A 13,490-nucleotide genomic window follows, 5' to 3' on the forward strand; every position below is an offset into this window, starting at 1 on the left:
GGCCCTGGCCCGTGGTGAATGGGAGGCCAGGCCAAGCCGAGCTGAGCTGAGCCGAGCCGATACTGGCAGCTCTGCCAAGGCCGCGGAGACGCCCAGCGCGTCCTGCGTACAGAGCAGCGAGCGAGCTCCGTGCAGACACGGCTTCTGGCAGCGGTCACGTGTTCTCACTTTCTCCCCTCTCCCTCCTCCTCCTCCTCCTCCTCCTCTCCCCGTCTCTCCCCTCGAAATATGAGGGTCACTCCAAAAGAAATGCACACTATTTTTCTAAAAATACAGTTTTCATTCTGCATGTGTGAAAGTTTTACAGTGAGTAGATACATCCTTCCCGCTTGTTTTCAAACTTAGTTCAACCTGTGCCCGTGAGTGGCGCCGTCACAGCATGTCTTCAAGATGGCTGCTACACTTGATGTTCTTCAGAAGCAATGTGCTGTCACAGAATTCCTGTGCTGTGAAAACGAGACAGTGGGAAACATCCACAAGAGGTTGTAAAAGGTGTATGGAGATGCTGCTGTCGATCGCAGTACAGTTAGCCGGTGGGCAAGCAGGTTACGTGATGAAAGCGGGCACGGCAATATTGAGCATTGTCCTCGCAGCGGCAGGTCTCGTACTGCACACACTCCAGTCAATGTGCAGAGAGTTAACGAATTGGTGACTGCTGACAGACGCATCACAGTGAACGAATTGTCACGCTACGTTGGGATAGGGGAAGGAAGTGTTTGCAGAATACTGAAAGTGTTGGCGTTAAAAAGGTTTTGTACCAGGGGGATTCCCAGGATGTTGACAGTGGCTCACAAAGAAACAAGAAAAACGGTATGCAGCGAACTTTTGGAATAGTACGAGAATGGTGGAAGAATTGTGACAGGTGATGAAACATGGCTCCATCATTTCTCACCAGAGACGAAGAGGCAATCAATGGAGTGGCATCATGCAAATTCACCCAAAAAAAAAAAAATCAAAACTACACCTTCTGCTGGAAAAGTTATGGCTACAGTGTTTATCGATTCCGAAGGACTCGTGCTTGTGGACATCCTGCCAAGTGGAACCACCACAAATTCTGATGCATGTGAGACGACACTGAAGAAACTTCAAGCTCGACTGAGTCGTGTTCGACCACATCGGCAAAAGCAGGATGTTTTGCTGTTGCACGACAACGCACGGCTACATGTCAGTCAAAACACCATGGAAGCGATCACAAAATTCGGATGGACAACACTGAAACACGCGCCTTACAGTCCTGACCTGGCTCTATGCGACAATCATCTCTTTGGGAAACTGGAAGACTCTATTCGTGGAACGAGGATTGAAGATGATGACTCCCTTGTGCACGCTGCCAAACAGTGACTCCAACAGGTTGGTCCAGAATTTTACCGTGCGGGTATACAGGCGCTGGTTCCAAGATGGCGTAAGGCAGTTTAGAGGGATGGAAGTTATGTGGAGATATGAAAATATTTTCCCTAAATGATGTATCTACACACTGTAAAACTTAAAAACATGTAGAATGAAAGATATATTAAAAAAAAAGTGTGCATTTCTTTTGGAGTGACCCTCGTACAATGATGGATAAAAAATCGCAACAGCAAAAAATAAGTAAAATATGAAGTTTCAGTCTTCGATCGCTATTCTTTATTTTCAATTACCGGTTTCGGGCTAGCTGCCCATCTTCAGATCATATGTTGTAGTTACAGAGTAACTTGTCCGTACAGAACATACAGTGAGTGAACTGTGTGTTCTGTACGGACAAGTTACTCTGTAACTACAACATATGATCTGAAGATGGGCAGCTAGCCCGAAACCGGTAATTGAAAATAAAGAATAGCGATCGAAGACTGAAACTTCATATTTTACTTAATGAACGATCGCGGAATTCCCAGTGAGACAACTATGTCTAGTTTTGATAAACAGCAAAAAAGATTAATGTAGAGTAATGAAATTATGGGAATACACATACCCAGGTAACGCATTTAAGTGATTAATGTTGCAAGATCACAGGTCAATGTACGAGCGAGATAAGATGTGAAATGCAGGTAGAGTAATAACCGGTGTTACCGCCAGAATGTTGAATGCGTGTTACCGCCAGAATGTTGAATGCAGGCATGTAAACGAGCATGCATTGTGTTGTACAGGTGCGGGATGTCAGTTTGTGGGACGGAGTTCTACGCCTGTTGCACTTCGTCGGTCAGTACAGGGACGGTTAAGACTGGTTGTGGATGACGCTGCAGTTGTCGTCCGATTATATCCCATAAGTGTTCGATTGGAGATAGATATGGAGATCGAGTACCCCAAGGCGACACATCGACAGTCTGCAGAGCATGTTGGCTTACAACATCGGGATGTGGGCGAGCGTTATCCTGTTGGAAAACACCCCCTGGAATGCTGTTTGTGAATGGCACATCAGCGGGTCGAATCACCAGACTGGCGTACAAATTTGCAGTCGGGGTGCGTGGAATAACCACGAGGGTGCTTCTGCTGTCAAACGAACTGCAGGTGTAGGTTGGCTCGTTGGTTGATTTGGGGAAGGGGACCAGACGACGAGGTCATCGGTCCCATCGGATTAGGGAAGGATGGGGAAGGAAGTCGGCCGTGCCCTTTCAAAGGAACCATCCCGGCATTTGGCTAAAGCGATTTAGGGAAATCATGGAAAACCAAAATCGGGATGGCTCGATGCGGGTTTGAAGCGCCGCCCTCCCGAATGCGAGTCCGGTGTGCTAGCGGCTGCGCCACCTCGCTCGGTCCAGGTGTAGGTCGAGTGTGTCTAACACGCAGACAGGCTGGTTGCAGGCCTACAAGTGTTCTCCTTCTAACCAACACATAGCCATCACTAGTATCGAGGCAGAACCAGCTTTCATCAGAAATCGAAACAGACTACATCTACATCTACATGGTTACTGTGCAGTTCACATTTAAGTGCCTGGCAGAGAGTTCATCGAACCATTTTCGTACTACTTCTCTATCATTCCACTCTCGAATGGCGCGTGGGAAAAAGTAACACCTAAATCTTTCCGTTCGAGCTCTGATTTCTCTTGTTTTATTATGATGATCATTTCTCCCTACGTAGGTGAGTGTCAACAAAATATTTTTGCATTCGGAAGAGAAAGCTGGTGATTGAAATTTCGTAAATAGGTCTCGCCGCAAAGAAAACCGCCTTTGTTTCAGTGACTGCCACCCCAAATCGCGTATCATATCAGTGACACTCTCACCCCTATTGCGCGATAACACGAAACGAGCTGCGCTTCTTTGCACTTTTTCGATGTCCTCCGTCAATCCTACGTGGTAAGGATCCCATACCGTGCAGCAATATTCCAGCAGAGGACGGACAAGTGTAATGTAGGCTGTCTCTTTAGTGCGTTTGTCGCATCTCGTAAGTGTTCTGCCAACAAAGCTCAGTCTTTGTTTCGCCTTCCTCACAGTGATTTCCCTAAATCACTCCAGGCAAATGCCGGGATGGTTCCTCTGAAAGGGCACGGCCGACTTCCTTCCCCATCCTTCCCTAATCCGATGAGACCGATGACCACGCTGTCTGGTCTCCTTCCCCAAATAACCAACCAACCTTCCTCACAATATTATCTATGTGGTCTTCGCAATTTAATTTGTTCGTAATTGTTGTTTCTAGGTAGTTAGTCGAATTGACAGCCCTTAGATTTGTGGGATTTATCGTATACCCAAAATTTATTGGATTTCTTTTAGTACCGATGTGGATGACCTCGCACTTTTCTTTGTATAGTGCAAATTGACTTTTCGCACCATACAGAAATTCTCTCTAGATTATTTTGCAGTTGGAATTGATCGTCTGATGATTTTACTAGACGGTAAATTACAGCGTCATCTGCAAACAATCTAAGGGGGCTGCTCAGATTATCACCTAGATCATTTATATAAATCAGGAACAGGAGAGGGCCTATTCACTACCTTGTGGAACGCCAGATCCCCTATTGCGCGATAACACGAAACGAGCTGCGCTTCTTTGCACTTTTTCGATGTCCTCCGTCAATCCTACGTGGTAAGGATCCCATACCGCGCAGCAATATTCCAGCAGAGGACGGACAAGTGTAATGTAGGCTGTCTCTTTAGTGCGTTTGTCGCATCTCGTAAGTGTTCTGCCAACAAAACTCAGTCTTCGTTTCGCCTTCCTCACAGTGATTTCCCTAAATCACTCCAGGCAAATGCCGGGATGGTTCCTCTGAAAGGGCACGGCCGACTTCCTTCCCCATCCTTCCCTAATCCGATGAGACCGATGACCACGCTGTCTGGTCCCCTTCCCCAAATAACCAACCAACCTTCCTCACAATATTATCTATGTGGTCTTCGCAATTTAATTTGTTCGTAATTGTTGTTTCTAGGTAGTTAGTCGAATTGACAGCCCTTAGATTTGTGGGATTTATCGTATACCCAAAATTTATTGGATTTCTTTTAGTACCCATGTGGATGACCTCGCACTTTTCTTTGTATAGTGCAAATTGCCACTTTTCGCACCATACAGAAATTCTCTCTAGATTATTTTGCAGTTGGAATTGATCGTCTGATGATTTTACTAGACGGTAAATTACAGCGTCATCTGCAAACAATCTAAGGGGGCTGCTCAGATTATCACCTAGATCATTTATATAAATCAGGAACAGGGGAGGACCTATGACACTACCTTGTGGAACGCCAGATATCGCTTCTGTTCTACTCTATGGTTTACCTTGTATCACCACGAACTGTGCAAATTGAGGTCAGTGAAATGGGTCTGTAATTGAATGTGTTACTCCTATTTCCTTTCTGAATATTGCTGTGACGTGTGCTACTTTCCAGTCTTTAGGAACAGACCTTTCGTCAAGTGACTTCCACCCTTCTCTGCAGTGAGAGCTCGCTTGACCCCACTGAACTCGCAGAGGGCGGTGGTTCGGGTCAGTGGAATGCACGCTACAGGTCGTCTGGCGCGGAGCTGCCCTAGAAGCAACGGATTTGTCGCAGTTCAGTGTGTCACTGTGGTGCCAGGTGACGTGGTTTGCATCCTCATAGTGGTGCTACTAATGCCAGTGTCATGCGACTGTTGCGAAATTTTAATAGACATCATCTTTCAGATATAGAAACAGGCATACCAACTGTTGTTTATGTCGCACAACTCCGTCTTGGTGTTTCGATTTCCTTTCCACCCATGTATAATTTGCTGTCACTCCCACTTTTAACTTACTTTACTTTTCCGCACCCAGAAATCAAAGTTTTTCAGTCCAAAATTGAGCCACGTCCAGTGTTCGTTGCTTCCCTCTCGTAATACATCGACGAAAGATTTACTGGGACACTTAGGTTAGGAAATGTTCCACATTCTGATATTCGTCGCAATCACATGTAGGGCTGCACCGAGGCCACTGTGACAGAGGCGAAGAAGAGGCGCAACTACTGACAAAGAAATAAATAAAAAAAAACTACGGCGTGGTCAGTAGAAAAGAAGCCCCTTGTTATACTGAACATGGTATTTGAAGCTGCCCGAGTGTTGTTGTTTCTTAACGGGGCTCTCGACAAGGAGCACCTGATATCGAGCGGCGATTTCGTGACCAGTGCTGCGATGTCAGTAGTGAGTTTGAAGCTTGCTTCAAAATATATGATAAAATAGTAAGTGAAACGGGAAAGAGGTCTCACATGTAACACACTGTTGTTTTCATGTCGCTTTAATTCACTGTCGGGGCACGTTAAATGAGAGCTCTTATGTTGTTTAGCAAAATATACGGCGAATTTTGGTGATAAGTATAGCAGGAATTGTGAATGATAAAATCCGCTACAGTTGTAAAAATTATTTATTTCTTAAAAGGAAAGCACTATCCAGTTTCAGGACATATATTCCGTCTTGAGGTGCATATTAAAATGTGAGTTCACAAAGGATCCATAACAAAAATAGCTTAAAATATGTTGAAATGGATATCCTCTTGCATGTGAACAGACATCGTATGTATAGAAAAAAAAACTGCAGAAAAGTGGTTTCCAGGAGGGAGGCGCTGCTTTGGCAATTCTGCCCAGGGCGTTGCTACGCCTCTGATCACATCCGTAGTCATATTCATTTTTTTTCAGTATTTTAAACATAGCTGCGCAACAGCAACGGTTCCACGTAATAAGACTAAAAACAGCCGACCAGTTGCAATGGATAAAGAAATCTTTACCTAGGTTTCGGCAGATTTAAATCTGTCTTCTTCAGAAGGCGGCAATTTTACATAAATATGGAATGATGTATCATCGTCGTTTTTACAAATATCTGCATAGATCCATTAGTCCAAATTAAAATATAGCCCTGAAAATAGGGTTTGTCATGTAAATAAAAATTAGTACATGGATGTAGCAGAGCTACATAAATATTCATTTATGATAAATCGAAAAAATCGTTCAGACCAATGGATGGAGCGGTGGAGCAAACGATGACAGGTCACACAAGATGGAGATGGCGTTTCAACTCTTCAAGGACACGTACAATAAAAAATCAGTTTCCATTAATGGCAAAATTAGACACTGCGAAACAGCAACAAATCCGCAAGCGCCTGTGCAGCCGAGATGAGATTAGCGACAAACTTTGGGAGTACAAAGTAAACGAAGTTAAGGAAATCTGCTACCTCGGAAGCAAAATAACACGTGACGGACGAAGCAAGGATGACATAAAAAACAGACCAGCACTGGCAAAGAGGGCATTAATGGCCAAGAGGAGTCTACCATTATCAAACATTGGCCTTAACGTCAGCAAGAAATTTCTGAGAATGTTCGTTTGAAGCCGAGCATTGTACGGTAGGGAGACAAGGGCTGTTGGGAAACCTGAACAGAATAGAATCGAAGCATTTGAGATGTGGTACTACAGAAAGATATTGACAGATGGGCTGATAAGGAATGAGATAGCTCTCCACAGAATCGGCGAGGAAAGGAATGTATGGAAATCACTGGCAAGAAGAAGGAAAGGGTGACAGGACGCGTGTTAAGACATCAAGGAATAACTTCGGTGGTAACTGCGTGACATGTAGAGGAAGAGACAGATATTGGAATATATCCAATAACTAGCTGACGACATTTAAGGAAAGTGTTACACTAAGGGCCATTCACTGTATGAAGCATTTGACCTTAGGTCAACGCAGATAATGACCATAGATCAACCTTAACTCGGAATTCTGCGTTGACTTGGAAATCTGCGTTGTATGGATGTTAATGCCAGATTGTATCGCCGTGAAGTAGGATCAAATTTGACCGGCGAAAATAAGTGGATGAAAATGAGGACCAACTGTAATCGTCAGTTTACAATGTAGTGACATTACAAAACAACGCTTTAGTTTTGTGCAAATACAAATTAAAATAAGAAAGAAGTAATTAATAACACAAAAAGCGATAAGTAAATATCTCACTACGCCATTCCCACACTGCGGGAGCTCGAAATATTTTTTTTTTTTCCGATCTGTAAGGTTAGTGCAGATAATAATAACTGATACCGTTATAATTCGTCAGAGCGTATTAAATTGTATTCCGGAGTGAAAATCTGCATCGTAGTGGTAGGTGTTGGAAATAGGAACAAATTGTGGCTTCAGGGCCTGCAGTTAGGTTCTGTCCACCGTTCATAACTGTAGGCCTGACGAAATGATCACCTCCACTCTTACCCACTTCAACCTTGGTTGTTTTTAATACGCCACTTGCAATTACATAAAGGTGAAACGTGATTGTTAAGTGGGTCTTAAATTATACCTTGTCATGCATGAATGCTTTCTTGGTCCGTTTCTTAATACAAGGTGTTTCAAAAGGAATATACCTATTTCGAATGCATGTATTTATTAATCTTTAAGACATATGAATATGAAACTTGACACACATATTTACGATCCTCTCAAGTTCAGATTACAGATGTTCAATATGTCCTCCATCAGTGACACGAACAATATCACATCGATACTCAAATTCCTACCATACTCGGAGAAGCATGTCCTTCGTCACTGATGTTATAGCCGTACGGATCCGGTTCTTCAACTCTACCAGGTTATGTGGGAGTGGTGGTACATAAAGGCTGTCTTTAACGAAACCCTAGGGGCAGAAGTCAGAGGGTGTCAAATCGGGTGACCGTAGAGGACTGCGTTGGAAAGCAGTTTGAATTCGTGCAAAATTTTCTTCAGGAACACCAGGGCGGCCCTGACTCTTTCCTTTACATACACGCATTTGCACTGTAACCACGGAATTGCACTTCGCAAACTCGAGAACACAAAATGATTTCTGATGCGGAGTAACCATTTTAAACATATGACGGTTACCAAGATAAACAGAAGACAACTGACATCTAGCGGCTATTAATATAAACTGAAACGTCCCCTTAGAACAATTTTACATGTGAAACGTCCACTTAGAACAATTATACAAGCCTGTGCTTAACCTGACACACAATATTATTTAGCGCAACGCAATCTGACTTTCAATAACCCCTACAAAACAATGGCCCTGACTAACTTTAACCTATACCTTTTACAAATCACTTACCTCACAAAAATCTTCGCTACTCAAGCTACTGCAAAACAGCGAGCGCCACTACTGCCAGCTAAATAAAAGATTCAAACCACTGAAGGTACTAACTACTGATAGGGATAGTTAGCAAATGAAAGATATTAATAGAGAACAAACAATGTATTTACCTTAATATTCATAACTGACATTCAGTCTTACAGATTATCAAAACTCCGCCATCTCTCTCCCCACGTCCACCACTGCTGGCGGCTCACCTCCAACTGCCCAACGCTACGCGCTGTTCACATCCAGCTGTAGCAGTTCATGACAACAATGGCAGACAACAATGCAAACTAGCCACATACTGCACACAGCACAGCCAGTGATTTTCATATAGAGCGCTACGTGGCATTACCCATATAAAAATCTAAACTAAACAGCCTACTTACATAGCCCCCATGCTCCCCACAAAAAATTTTACAAAATATTTTTGGGCAGTGGCCAATAAAGATTTGATAAAATTTTTCATAATTACAATAGCAAAGATATCAAATGCACACACTTATTGATACAATGTTGGTCAACAGCTAAAATTTTTTTCACAGTCAATAAAGACAGTCCTGATCATTCATCATAAGAGTAAACCTGCAGTTTGTTTGCTCAAAGTCTGAGCAGTAAAATACAATGCACACGGAAGTAGTGGATTTCCATGCAGTCTTGAAGAAGTAGTATTGTCCTTCCAACGGTAAGACAGTGCTGACTCTTGACATGCTGACAGGTAATGGGCCACAACAGAGCAAACCCACAGCAGAGTCAGTCGACGTTTCGAAGAATATTGGTAGGTAGGTCATCACAGAGTAGACCCACTGTAGTCCTGGTAGAGATTGTGGTATTGGTGGGCCACCAGAGGTGCAGACCCACTGTAGTCCTTGTAGAGATGGCCAGCAGCCATCTGTTGCGACTGTGCAGGTGCACAATCACCATTGAAGAGTCTTGCGGATAATAGAGCAAGTCCATAACCACCACTTGTGCACTCACAAAGTTTTTGGAATTGTCCTTAGAACCAGCAATGCTGTTATCCAGTCCCTTGCTGAATTAGTAACACACGTGCAAACACTAACAGTCCCAACTTCTCACATAGTGTCCATATAGTATGACCAACAGAAAAGTGTGCAGTGAAATGAATGCTTACAAGTTAATAATATGATGAACTGGTGTCAATTACAATTTTATGACGTAAGAATACAATTACAAAGGTACAAAATACATCATTAAAAACATAACAATACAGATAACATTTGTAGTAATAGGGGCTTTACAAAAGAATAGAAATAAACATATACATCAGTGTTACAGGAATGATGACATGAGTACAAAAATAAAAGATCAGAATCACTTGCGAAACATCAATTTCACACATGAGCATTAAAACAAAACAGAATAAATAATGTCTAAGCATCATTACAAAGAAAATAACAGAGTATTAGAAAAATTCTACAACATAGCTCTCATCAGCTAAACACATAAAGACAGGAAAAACACAAATACACAAGGGTACACAAACATATAGCGGAATAATAGAAGGAAAGGACAGGGTTTGTTTTACTGCAGTATTTTCAAAACTTTCTTTACTTCTCGGAGATCTCCCTTCATTCATCATTATTCCCAAAAAGTCCTATCTATACCTCCTTCCTGTATTCTATTCATATTATTTCTGATTGTACAATACTCATTTGGGCCCAATCTTTTTCATATCACTTCGCATTGCATTCTTCACCTATTCTCCACAGTCAGTTTCTTATATAGTCTACCCCCTCTTAAGCTAACTTAAATCTACTGAGCTCAGATATATATACCAAGGGACGAGGCAATGCAGCATCACATAACACAGTTAATATAAACAGCAATGAAAAAAACGCAGATTTGCGAAGCAAGCAGCATTAAGAAATTAGCAAAAGTCAAATTCAATAACACTATACCTGGCAAACAGTAGAAACTTATACCTAGACATGACATAGCTCAAGCAGAATAAATATTACAGTAAAAACAACAATGCAGACAAGGGAAATGCATATTCACATCTTAATGTCTATGTAATTAAAGTGGTGCACCACAACAACTGATTGTAAAAAAATATTACCATGTACTTGAAAAGAAAATTATGTTTTACTGTTACGAGTTCCTTCGTATTGTTCTTTCCTTTCCAAGTGCTCCCTTTTAAAGAATGTGGATCATAAAATAATTATTTAATAGATCTGTTGACAGAAAGTGTTCACATTAGCAAATGCATTTTATTTTATAAAAGCAATGCTGCAACACAGCTGGAAACCAGACATCAAATGAAATAAGCAATTACGCAAACCAAAGCATAAAAATATCATTCAGTAGTCATGTGACATTTCATTTCATAAGTTAATTGCTCTCAACTCTCGTACAAAGACTCTTGTCATAATCAGGTGTGCAGATGTAAAAATATTTCTTGTCATTTTATTAGGCATTTCAGTAAATATCATAAATTTTTAAGTAACGAGGGTGTCGCATTAGCGATGAAAGGCACACCCAAATGGCTTGTTCTCCAGGTGTTTGACACAGCTGTGTGCCCACAACGCATTACAAAAATCATATGTTTTCAAGTAACGAGTGTGTCGCATTAGCGATGCCCTCTACAAAGAAATGTCATTAACAGGGGTATAGGCCTCTCTTTGTCCTTCTCTTCCACCTGTGCCTCTGGCACACCCTAATGGCTTTCTTTTCTACCTGAGCGTCTGAAAAGGCTTGTTCTCCAGGTGTCTGACACACCTGGGTGCCCACGTCGCATTATGTGCAGGTGGTCACTTAACTTTCTTATGGAAATATTTACGACAGCAGTTTCCGCTACAGTGACAGTCTCATATAAAAATATTTCACAGGTCAAGAATTTGCGTTACAAATCTGTAGAAACAAAATGCTATTGATATGACAGTGTCCAAAAAAATTTTCGCTTGCATTGTGATACATTCACGCATTTACACACACATTTCATAACTCTCAAAGTACGATTCTTGGTTTCCAACATCCTTTTTCACAAGTCAAGAGTCCCTAACTTCTATTCATTATTCCTTACCTTATTCGTCGACACTTTTTCCATATTTCATCATAACAGATACATAGCATAATCAAATAACTCATATAGCATCAGCTTATGGATCATAAACATACCTCAGCAGCATAATACACATCGTCGTCGTAAAAATAACATCATAAAACCTCAGTCAAATCTCAAAATCGTCGTATCTTCCTCCAATAATTTCAAAACCTAACAAAATTCTCTGCTCATATCAAAGGTGTCATCTGCCTCAAACGTACTTTAAAATCATTCTCCCTTACCAAATACATCATTCAAAGTTCTCATAGTATCACAATGGTTTCAAAAAAATTATGAACAGTTCACAAAGTGCAGACAAAGTACAATTTCTTAAGTGTGAAGTAATCCAACTCTGTAATTGCGTAAACATGTGTCACTGACGTAGTAAAAGGATGTTTGTTTCTCTGTTAAATGATCAGATAGCTGTGTAATTTATGTGTTAGAGAAATATGGTAACGATGTGTTAAATTGTATAAGCAAATACCATATTAGCTAGGGCTCCTTGTGCTTGCCAGACACATGGTACACAAAGCAGGTGTGTACCCCCCTGAGGTTTATTGTAATTGTATCCTCAGGTATTACAGCTTACAGCAATGAAATGAAATGTGTCACGAAAAACTTTCTTTGTAATTCAAAAATCTCTAAAAATAAATGTCTTAAGTACAAAATTAATCACTCAAATACGTGTCCAGTAGCGCTAAATGTGCGTCTTGCTCTAAGATAATCTCTGGGAAGTGTCGTAGTTATTGTCCTCCGAAAGCTAAGTTCTGCAGAAGTCAATGTACTTACCTCATGATACACAAAAGTGAAATGCTTTGCGTATAGATATCATACTTATTACGCTTATTGCCGTGATGAGGAAAGTACTGTGCTGTAACGTATTGTTGTCCTACGGAAAAGGCTGTCTCCTTGTAGCAATAGCACAAAAGTCACCACTAAAACATGTTTTACTTTACAGAAGAATTCAGAAAAACTGTGCAGATATCAAACAGATACACCGCAAAAGCAACATTGTAAATTGTCACTCATTAGTAACGTCGTGATATAATCGTGTAGCTGTCACACAAACCAACCGCTGTGTCATCTGGCATTTCACAGAAAGCACCTCAAATCCAGAATCCACTCGTAAGCAAACCAAAATGTTGCATGTTAACAGTTTCTTAAGTCTGACAAATTGTACAAGTAGCGTGAAGTGAAAATTGCAAAGACTAAGTTAAAAAGCAAATTATCTGTCAATAAATGGTTTGACATGAGAAATGTGGTGTAAACCTTTACTCTTCCTAGTACGCAGAGTTTCAACTTGAATGCAATTATCATGCGGTATTCGTCCGTAAAGAATACGGGAATTTTGCTCAAGGTTAGCGTCAATGTCATTTTTCTCGGAGCCAGCCGGCGCACGCGGCTGCCTGCGGTGCGAGTCATTGTCTGTTTCTTTGTTGGCGCGCGCCGTTACTGGGATTAGGAGGCCTAACTTCCACAAATTCGCCTTGCCCAGAGGGCCCAGCTCTGTTTAAAGCTCGCCAGTTCTGATGAAATTCACGTCTGTCGTTTTGTCGGTAGTTTACATAGTTTCTTTCTTGTCTGTCACGTGGTGGAGAATTTCTGCCTGAGCCGTAACTGCGTGCTGGACCATTGCGTCTAAAGTTATTCTGTCTCCCTTGATAGTAATTATTTTGGTTCCCATATTGTCTGTTTCTCTGATTGTCTCTGTGATAGTCATTACTGTGGAGAGGTGATCTTTCCCTGTAATTATTACTACTCTGCCAACGGTTGTCATACGGGTGGTGTCGATTTTGGTCACGATTTGTGTGGTGAGAATAGCCTTGTCGCGTCCAGTTATCGTTTCTGTCGTCACGGAATTGTGACAGATGTGACCTGTAATTATTGTACTCCTGTTTTCGCGTTCCGCGATTGTCAGTGTCAATTTCCAGTTCTT

At 41.7% G+C, this 13,490-nt stretch overlaps 1 protein-coding gene across 1 annotated transcript in view; it reads left to right on the plus strand.

Moving 5' to 3' along the window:
* LOC126161322 (PRL-1 phosphatase) overlaps positions 1–13,490 on the plus strand; it is a 656,036-nt gene that overhangs the window by 377,278 nt on the left and 265,268 nt on the right. The window lies entirely within an intron of this gene.

The sequence above is a fragment of the Schistocerca cancellata genome, chromosome 2, assembly GCF_023864275.1.
Source record: "Schistocerca cancellata isolate TAMUIC-IGC-003103 chromosome 2, iqSchCanc2.1, whole genome shotgun sequence".
Taxonomy (NCBI): Eukaryota; Metazoa; Arthropoda; class Insecta; order Orthoptera; family Acrididae; genus Schistocerca; species Schistocerca cancellata.